This window comes from Octopus bimaculoides, chromosome 1 (genome assembly GCF_001194135.2).
Source record: "Octopus bimaculoides isolate UCB-OBI-ISO-001 chromosome 1, ASM119413v2, whole genome shotgun sequence".
NCBI classification, from domain to species: domain Eukaryota; kingdom Metazoa; phylum Mollusca; class Cephalopoda; order Octopoda; family Octopodidae; genus Octopus; species Octopus bimaculoides.
In genome coordinates this window covers 172,428,645-172,439,974 of record NC_068981.1, presented here as the reverse complement: position 1 = coordinate 172,439,974, position 11,330 = coordinate 172,428,645, and positions in this window count along the sequence as shown.

Genomic DNA, 11,330 nt, shown 5'->3' with positions numbered 1-11,330 from the left:
ATATATATATATATATATATATATATATATATATAGAGAGAGAGAGAGAGAGAGATAGTGAGATAGACAGACAGACAGACAGATAGATAGCTCCGGCTAGTCAGTAGCCAAAGAATCAACTCAAACCAGCAGTAACGTTCCTTGTCAGTTCTACTTTCAATTCTGACAGCTAATACCATGACAGTGCCGAGTATTGTATTGTTGACTTCAGATATACACTGGGAAAGCATTAAGTTTTTCAATTCCACTATGGCTCTCCATATATCGTTTAGCCCTTGGTAGACTATTTTAAACTTTTTCTGCGAAGATTATTTGAAAGTGTCCGTTTAATATTTTGAGGGGAAGGGTTTGATTATGGCTGCTATTTTTTAGCAGGTCGAACAAGCGCATAAAAACCTCTCTCTTTGCTTTCCCGATTATAAACATTGCTTTCTTTTAAGATAAGATTTATACATATTAATAATTTCATATAAGCAGCTGATGTATTAAGTTGAATACAAAATGTTGAAATTTGGTGATCATAGTAAGGGTGCGAAGAAAACAAATGATTTTGAAATTTTTATACTCAAAACAGTTCATAATATTTAATGAATTATCTCCCTTGAATCGAAACATTAATTTATCTGAGTGATAATGCCCCCTTGCAAGCATTGCGATCTCACAAGGGGGCGTTGGTATTCAGCGGAGAAAAACCAAAAGCAATCTGCCTCGTTGTGACCCTCTTGTAGTTGTTTTCCTTTCAGTTTTGCTGTCTAGTACTAAAATATTCACTGTCATGTCCTTACTTCTCTAAAGATAGTGAAATGTAGTATGAGGCGGGGAGGGAGTTTGGCTGCTATTTTTAGCAAGGCAACTTTTATCTATAATCAGGCCACATGACTCATCAATTAGATGGGCCTCACTACTAAGTCAAGGTAATTTTTGGTTAGGAGAGTCATTCAGAAAGTCCTGCGGCCTGCTGTTTGCCCATGACTGGATTAGACTCTATATCGTAGAAATTGTAGTTGTTTTCCGTTATGAAAGGAAGGAAGTGATAACTAGAATCTACTTATTTCTACTGTAGGATCAAGCTGACTGCGAAGAATTAAATTACTCGTAGCTTTATGTTGTATTGTCTAAGCAAACTTCAAAATTAAAAAAAAATTAGTCATGTCTAATAATATGATCAGATAACATTTTCTTACATGTTTATTTGCTTTGTTCTATATGGATTGGGTGAAAATTTACATGTATTCTAAGCATTTGCTGGTTGTTCGTATTTATCACCATGCGCGTGTGTACATGCGTGAAAGAAAATATGGTATAAGGGACATAACTCTGACTGACGTAGTGAAATTCTTTCCCCTTATTTGAGAATTGCGTGGTAACTGCATTTGTGGTTGAGAACAGCTCGATGTTATGCAAATAACCACTGGATCTGTTTGTAAACGTACACTGACAATGTATGCACACGCGCGTGTGTCAGTTAACTGCGCTGTTATCTAATATCCAGTAATCTTAACAGCCAATGCGAAACCGATTGGTAAGGTCGGGCTGAAATGGATTCATAATACTTAAATTTTTGATTTATAGACGCACACACACACACACACTAACATTTTTATTTTTAGTTTCTAATCAGCAGAAGTTGCCAAGTGGCTCAAAGGATCGAATGAAAATGAAAAGAAGATACTATATATATGTATACACCCATTCTGCTGACATCATAAAAAGAATTATATAGACTCATGTTTTGTGTTCTATTTATCCAACATATCTACATACATATACATACACACATACATACATGTGGCCTATGCCAGTGGTATAACCAGCCCACTTAGGCGTACTTTTCTTTCATTGTGAAGACCTGTTGAGGCAAGTGAAATCAGAAACAAATTCGATGACAGCACCGCATGACTGGCATCCGTGCTAGTAGATCGCTAAGAGCACCACCCAAGCGTGATCGTTGCCAGGGCTGCTGACTGGCCCCCGTGTCAGTGGCACATAAAAAGCACCATTCGAGCGTGATTGTTACCAGCATCGCCTTACTGGCACTTGTGCCGGTGGTATGTGGAAAACTACATTCGAGCGAGGGCGTTGCCAGTGCCGCTGGACTGGCACCTGTGCAGGTGACACATAAAAACACTATTTGAGCATGGCTGTTGCCAGTACCGCCTGACTGGCCCTCGTGCTGGTGGCACGTAAAAGCACCTGCTACACTCTCGGAGTGGTTAGCATTAGGAAGGGCATCCAGCTGTAGAAACTCTGCCAGTTCAGATTGGAGCCTGGTGCAGCCATCTGGTTCACCAGTCCCCAGTCAAACCGTCCAGCCCATGCCAGCATGGAAAGTGGATGTTAAACGACGATGATGATGATGATATACATATCCAAAAGTTAAGGAATGGAGTATTTCATCTACTCCATTCCTTAACTTTTGGACTTTTATTCGCAAACCCAGCAACCCTGGTTGCCAACTGTGAACTATAAAATATGTTTTTCAGCTTATCATACTTCGATACGGGAAAAATTCACCACATTCCACATCAACAAACCACTATTGTTCCTGAAATATGTTTTTTTTAATATTTTCTGTGTGGTAAGAAGCTTGTTTCCCAACTACATGGTTTCGGGTTCAGTCCCATTGTGTGGCACCTTGGACAAGTGTCTTCTACTATAGCCTTGGGCCAACCAAAGCCTTGTGAGTGGATTTGGTCGATGGAAGCGGAAAGAAACGTATTGTGTATATATGTATGTATCTATAGGCGCTGGAGTGGCTGTGTGGTAAGTAGCTTGCTTACCAGCCACATGGCCACTGTGTGGCACCTTGGGCAAGTGTCTTCTACTATAGCCTTGGGCCGACCAAAGCCTTGTGAATAGATTTGGTAGATGGAAACTGAAAGAAGCCCGTCGTGTATATGTATATATATATATATATATATATATATGTGTGTGTGTGTGCATGTTTGTCTGTATTTGTCCCCCCTACCATCACTTGATAACCGATGCTGGTGTGTTTACGTTCCTGTAACTTAGCGGTTTGGCAAAAGAGACTGATACAATAAGTACTAGGCTTACAAAGAATAAGTCCTGGAGTCGATTTGCTCGACTAAAGGCGGTGCTCCAGCATGGCCACAGTCAAATGACTGAAACAAGTAAAGGAGTAAATGAGTATGTGTGTGTATCTTTGTGTCTGTGTTTGTTCCCCCTATTACCACTTGACAACTGGTGTTGGTGTGCTTAGTGGCATTTTGTCTGTCTTTACATTATGAGTTCAAATTCCTCTGAAGTCAACTTTGCCTTTCATCCTTTCAGGGTCGATAAAATAGGTACTGGTTGAACACTGGGATTAATGTATTCAACTTACCTCTCTCTCTTAAAATTGCTGGCCTTGTGCCAAAATTTGAAACCAGTATTAGATATTAGGGTTAGAGTGACACTGCTGATTGTTATTGGTGCAAAGGGGCATGTTCTGGTAGTATGTAAGTAATGCCTTGCATAGTATGGTTGGTGTTATAACCATTTCCTAAGTAGCCTTATTAATGCACTAAAATAATGCAGTAGTATTAGTGTATTGAGAATCAACATTAAGTTGAACCCTGTTGTTTTCCACAGAAAAGGTGAGGAATGACGACACAGGAGCATAAACATAACCAGTAATCAGGCTTCTGCATAGAACTTACAGTTGGAAAGTGTAGAGTGATTTAAATAAAGTATTCATGTATCCAAGTCATATTGCAATAATGATGCAACACTGATTCCACAGAACAATAAAAAGAAAAAGAAAAAAACCTTGATTGTTGAGTTGACAGTGTCTAAGGGAAGGTAATCTTGATATACATCACACTTCAGGGAATTAATGTTCTGAGTTCAATCCCTACTAAAGATGGCATTTCAAAAACAGCAGGACACCTTGATGGACTTGGGTCCCTTAGAATGTCAAGAACTAATAGGCTGAAACATTTGCTTGATGGGAGTTCTTCCTCTGAAGATTTCTCCTGCTGTCTGCTTGCCCCGTAGTGAGTTTCTACCTACTTGATGCATTTTACAAGGCATGTCAGTGTATGGTGGAATGTAGGTTTATATTGTAGTGAAACCTGAATGTAGGTTTATATTGTAGTGAAGCCGCTTCATTATCATTTGTAATGAAGCGGCTAACATCTAACTTTCGGCCGCTTGGACCCTTGTGTCCACCACCCTGATTGGTTCTTATTTGCGCGGCATTTGTCAACAGTTCTGTTTCGCGCCAGGGTGCATATCAACCAGTCATGGCCTTCAGTTAAGGTCATGCGAGAGAGTGTTTTCTGCCTTTTCCGGTGAGCCCTTTTTTAACTATAAATAAGCCTGTTTGAACCACACCAGTTTGTCTCGACTTCAGACCTCTCACAGGTCTGGTCGTTTGATCACACACCAACCAGCCAGTTTCCATCGACGATGCCAACACCACCGATCTACTGTCTACTACAGTTCCGTCACCAACACCACCACCACCACCACCAGAGTACACACCAACAACAGCAAACGCGGTTTCATCTCAACACTGTTTGAGTGGATTGTTTCCACCACGAAGAACAACCAGACAACCTGCGAGAATCTTCTGTACCAGGTACCCGGTTCAGCATCGACGCTCAACTTCACACACAACATGTGACACCACAGCTCTGCTATTTCGGCCACAACTTCTTGCGTACGAACACTACCTTCTGTGTAACTCTTCTATGAACTGGTACTTTCTCTATCTCTGTGTTTAGGACTCTTATAGTCTATTACAGATTCTTATTACATGCTCTGTATTTCTCACTTACACGCACACACATATTGTTGTATATGTATTGTGTTTCTTGTATTCTCACACACATACACACATATTGTTGTATACACACTATTGTTCAACGACGGCCTGTCTTATATATTGTGTTATTCATATTGCCGCATGTATGCACACACAGACACACAGTTGACTAGCCTTAATAAACCTACTCTTAATATATATGTCTAACAGTTGTCTCTCACTCTTTCATTCCTTTACTGGCACTTGCTCGCATCTCATTGCGAGCCTTCATATGTCATATTATATGTTTTCGTAGTGACCATACGACGCGTTTAAAGGAGTCTTTCCCATTCGTCGCCATCTCCTTTGGTTCACATGGTCGTATTTTACAATATCTTGATCCACTACTAGCCGATATTAGACTTAGAAAAGCTAGCAAGGGAGTGATATGTGGAGAAGAAAATAAGAAATGCTTCATTGTGAATGTGACGGACACATAGGAAAGAGAGACCAAAGCTGAAAGTAGAGAACAAATCCTCAGTGAATAATAAAACATGTTGTTGGAGCAATTACAGCTGCATCCGGCAGGTTGTGGTGGTTTCAATGAATTATGGAATAGAAAAGCATGTTATAGGGTGAGCCAAAAGAACCAAGACATTGCCTGGTTGCACCAATGATGCCATGGACACATTGGGAAGAGTGTTCCTCATGGAAAGTGCTGAAATATTTGTGATCTCTAGTCTACAGCTGAAAGAAGTGTCATGCAGTGCAAATTGTATGTATGTACCTCTCTGTGTGTGAGTGTGTGTGTATGTGCAGTATGATATTGAATGGTAAAGTTGTTAAGAACGTTGCACTGTAAATTCATGGCATGTTGTGAAAGTGTCTTGTGTTGATGAAAAAATTTTTGATGAAATTGGGAAATTGTGTGGAAGCCCATTGGATGGATCATATATGGAATTCAAAGATGTAGCCTTAAATGACTGAAAACTTCCTGGTCAGACCCTTCTCAGCAACCTTATATGTATGGGTATACACACACACACACACATATATCTTTTATCTTTATGGCTTTCAGCCAGAGGCTGAGGCTATACTGGTGCGCCACCTTTACTGCATCCAGGGATTTTTCCAGTATTGCTTCTGGTGAAGTAGTGAGTTGGACATTGCTGCTCTTCTTTGTGTCTCCTGCCGCGATGTGGGTTCATCTGATATTGCAGATAAAAAAACTGTCTAGACGTTTTTGAAGACATCCATATCTACACCTCACCGATCCCTTATGTTCTGTGGTTGGGCATTAAAAAGTTGTGGTCCCTTGAATCCCAAGCTATTTTTATCCTGAATTGAGAAGATGGGACCTTTGGATTTTTATCCTCAATGGAGAAAATGAGACCTTTGGATTTTTATCCTCAATGGAGAAGATGGGATCTTTGGTGCTGTCCAGTTCGGAGATTGTTGTAGATTTTGATTCTGAAATTTGGAGCTAGATCCACCATTATTTTCCATATGTATAGCACTGCATATCTCTCACTTCTCCTCTCCAGGGAATAGAGTCCCAGTTCCTTTAACTTCTTTCAGTAGCCCATGTGTTTTACTGAGTCTATCTTCTTTGTGTAGTGGCATTGGATTGCCCCTAGTTCCGCAATTAGTTTTACACTCTGTGGAGACCACAGTTGGGAGCAGTAGTCCAGACGACTGAGGACAAAGATTCTCCAAAGCAGAAGCATTATGTCTCTGTCTCTGGTCCTGCCACCTGCCTGCATAGTGTTGCCATCTGAGTAATGTGCACATGGAAAGTTGCATCGTTGCTCATGTGGATATTTTAAATGCAGATTAATATCATTTAACGTCTGTTGTCCATGCTGGCATAGGTCGGACAGTTTGACCAGGGCTGTCAAGCTGAGGGGCTGCACCAGACTCCAGTCTGATTTGTCATGGTTTCTATGACTGGATGTCCTTCTTAATTCCAACCACCCTGAGAGTGTAATGGTTGCTTTTATGTGCCACTGGCACAGGTGCTAGATGCGTGACACCGGTGCTAGATGCGTGACACCGGTATCTTCCATGACTATGATTTTACTTGGTTTGATAGGTCTTCTACTCAAGCATGGCATATTGCTAAAGGTCTTGGTCATTTGTCATTGCCTCTGCGAGGCCCAATGGTCAAATGGTGCTTTTTACGTGCTGCTGGTACAGGTGCTAGTTACGCAACACCAGCATCGGCCACATTGCCTCCGTGAGGCACAACACTCGAAAGATGCTTTTTACGTGTCACCAGCATGGTTTCCAGTTACATGACACTGGCATCAGCCATGTATATATATATATATATATATTTAATCGAAAAACAACAGATGGATTGTGGTTCACTACAGCTATTTCAGATGTGTTTTTTACTGATGAACAGAAGTGTTACATCATGCCAAAAAACTTGTTTTCAGTGCCATTTGACTCTACCAATCCAAATTCTTATAGAGCAAAGAGATGACAAAGGAATAAATGATTATCTTATGAACTTCATTAGCTTACAGCTATTTCTGTTACAGGATGTGGTGAACTCATAGTTGAGTGCCATACGAAGCTGTAAAGTGTTACTCAGCACTCAACAATGAGTCCGTCACATCTTATAGCAGGTCATTAGCATCACATATTCAGAGGGTGATGTTCCATAAAAGTGTGAGGAGAAATGTTTGGAGATGGGAAGACATGGCTGTAGCAAGTGATGGTGGGAGAAAATGGAGTGGCTGAGAGAAGGATAATGGTAGGTATGTTAGAGCATGGAGAGTATATGGATAGGCACGTAAAGAAAAGTGGAGGGCCTATATTGGGTGATGATCATTGATCATGGGTAGTCGGATGGGGGATGTTGGGAAGATGGGTTGTAGGGATGTTTTGACAGAGGACTGATTATGTGTGTGTGAGTGGGGGTGGGCATGGTCGTAAATGACATGCTTATATGTATGACCATGATTTTACTTAGCTTGATGCGTCTTCTCAAGTACAGCAAATTGCCAGAGATCTCGGTCCTTTGTTATCTCCTGTGAGGCTCAGCATCTGAAGATCATTTCTCACTACTTCATCCCATATCTTCCTGGATCTACCCCTTCCACAGGTTCCCTCTGCAATTAGAGATTGACATATCTTTTTGCAGCTATCCCCACCCATATGCATCACATGACCATACCAGCAGAGTCTTCTCTCTTGCACCCTGCATCAGATGCCTTATTTACCTAATTCTTCTCTTAAATCATTTACAATCTGTGGTACATACATACTGATATTACCTATCCAGTGGAGCGTGCTGGATTCATCTCTTTCAAGGTTTTGCATATCCTCTGTAGTCACAGCCCATGTCTCACTGCCATGTAGGATAGCTAGTCGTACACATCATCATATATTCTGCTCTTCACTTTCAGGGAGAGGTCTTTTGTTACCAACAAAGCTAGTAGATCTCTGAACTTTGACCAGCCCATTCATATCAGCAATAATGCTTTCAGAACACCCTCCCCCACTGCTAACTTGGTCACCTAGGTAGCAGAAACTATCTACTTCTTCTAAGTAGTAGATAGCTGGACATATGAGGATGTCTATTTTTCGTACATTTCTAGTGTTTTTAAAAAACTTTCAACCTTAAGACACCTCCAAGAAGAGACATGCAACAACCCTCTCAGCATTAATCTGGAAACTTAAGGATGAGAGTGCCAGCTGTGACATCAAATGGAAGATCTTTTCTAAGACCAAATCTTATATTAATATATGTAATTTTTGATATTCATAAGACATTGGTTATATTTGCTGTGAAGTTAATTATCACCTGTGTTTCTCTGTCTTTTTCTAAATGCATGTGCTCATTCAAACATCAATTGCATTGAATGCAATTACTAAACTGTTTTGTTGCTTTTACCAGCTTGATAAATAAATGGTGAAATAAATTAATATTTTGGTCTGAAAACACTGAGTAGCTGTATATCACAAAACATTTTATAGTTTTTATCATAATATCTTTACTCTCTTAACTGATCGAGCTATACTTCCTGTTGAAAATCATACTACGCAATATATATATATATATATATATATATAAAGGAATTGCCAAATTCACTCACAAGGCTTTGGTTGTTCCATGGCTATAATAGATGACACTTGCCCAAGGTACTTGGGCTGAATCTAAACTGCATGGCACCTTAGGCAAGTGTCTTCTACAAGGGCTTCTGGTCAAAGCCATGTGTCTATTTGATATATATATATATATATATATATATATATATATATATATATATATACACACACACACACACATAAATAATGCTGTCATCATTATTGTCATCCCCATTTAATGCCTGTCTTCTATGCTGGTATGGGTTGACAGGACCGTTTGAGTTGGAGGACTGCATTTGTGAATGTGTGTTTATTTTATATATCCATACATACACTTCTGTATAGCACTTTGGGAAGTTTCATACATTCATTCTTGTTCCCTACACCCACCTCTATGACTCTGAGTGTGAACTATGCAAATTCAAATGATTATGCTTAATATTATCCCTTAATAATATTTATTATGTTGATGATCATGATTATTTCATCATTACTAATTTTAATGAGATGCATTTTCAAGACAGTGTGGTTTCTCAAAATAGCAGCCAGATCTCCTTCAAATAACATCCTACCCTTTTAAAAATAGACACAAATTGATGAAGTAATCCTAAATATATAAAGACGGAATGGTTATGGCAATCCATTTGATCAAAGGTCTACTCAGTGAAGGCTAACTAAAGGTTAGGTAATTCCAGCAGGATTTCTTTTTTGAATGTCTGAAAGAAGGAGTTGTACCCTCAGCTTGTGGTCTTCCTGGAATTGTAAAGCATAAAGGCAGATGAACCTGAGGTTTGGGATATGAATTTTATGCTTATTTCTACAGTTTTAGTAAGCAGAAATATCTTGAAGATTGTAAATGTGATTTTCTCTTGTAATCTGGATGATGTCTTTGTGATTCAATATCAACTAAGCTAGATATCAAAGTGGTTTTGTGGTTGGATGTCTTACCATTTTTTAAAAATGATTTAGAAGGGAAGCCATGAACATTTTCAGATCCTCCAAGACTGGTGGATGGAACTTATCTCCGACTTGAAGACATGGTCTAAATCCTTGTAAAGACATCCAAAAGCCAGCCAGGGGTGTTAAATTAGGGGATGAATTAAGTTCTGCTGCCTAAGAACAGGAACACTCTCAGATGGTTGGACAGTCTACAGTTCTGAGATCTAACCTATTAATGATGGAAGTTTCCTGGAAATGCATAGATCTAGGTGTCAATTTGGGAAATAATTAAAAATTTGGAAGGGTTTAGTAAAATAACTTTTCATTATTAAGCCATCATAAGGCAGTGAGACAAAATACTTAACATTTCATCAATTGTTTGCATTGTGGGTTCAAATTCTGCCAATGTCAACTTCGCTTTTCATCATTTCAGGGTTGATGAATCAATACCAGTTGAGCATTGGGATCAATGTAATCAACTAGCCCCCCCCCCTCTCCCAAAATGTCAGGTCTTGTGCCTATAATGGAAAGGATTAAGCCAATGCTTTGAGACAATCTTATGGGGGAATTTTTAAATTGAAATGTGAACCCTTAAATAGAAGTTTTGTATTATATGACTAGATGCAGACTCAGACAGATCGGTACCAAAAGGGTTAAAGATCAGCTAAATTTGATAATGGTATTAGAATTAGTATGAGCTATACCAACTGCTGAGGTAATGGCTATGTCAGGTTTTAAATGGAGCCCAACAAAAGAAATAATTCAAGAAGTATGAACTTCATCAGAATATATTTGGAATGATTCAGGCAAATAGTGTGAAATATCCGGGATCTTGGATAAAGTGGCCTGATTTCCTATTTCATCTTAGCTACACAGTGTTATGTCTCTGGACATGTATGGCAGTCACAAGGATATATTTCTCTTGACACATCTCTGTGTTGGCAGTAAAAGTATAGAATTTATGATGAACATGTAAATGCAATTCAAGAGTTGATGGTTGTAGGAAAGAGGCAAGCTAGCTCACAATTTAACTGGAAATGGGGAAGTAGTTTGATAGTTTACAGTTCTGAAATCAAATCATGCCCAGCTCAATTTATCCTTTTGGAGTACACACAGACGCAGTCAGAGTACATAAAGCTTAAAGAAACACCCACTTATAAATAGTCAAATGAGTGAAAAGATTATGATGATACCCCAGAACAAAGCAGGATGAGTGCTGACCAATTATAAATCAGTGGTATAGTTGGGGGATGTGCTGGAAGTAACACCAGGTGAGGAGGAAGCAGATGTGAGTCTCTATTTGAAATTGAAACTGATATAAAAAAAGCAATGGTGTGTTTTTGTGAAAGTGATAGCTTTGTTTGTATAATTAACATTCTTTAAACATGTTACAACTACTGCTACTATTTCACTATATATGAAGTGGTGGTAAACTATTGTTGTTTGTTGCTTCTCATTGGATATACCAGTTGATGCCAACCTTTTATTATTGTTTTAGGACATTTTACATAACTAATACCACTGTCATATTTACCTCATTTTC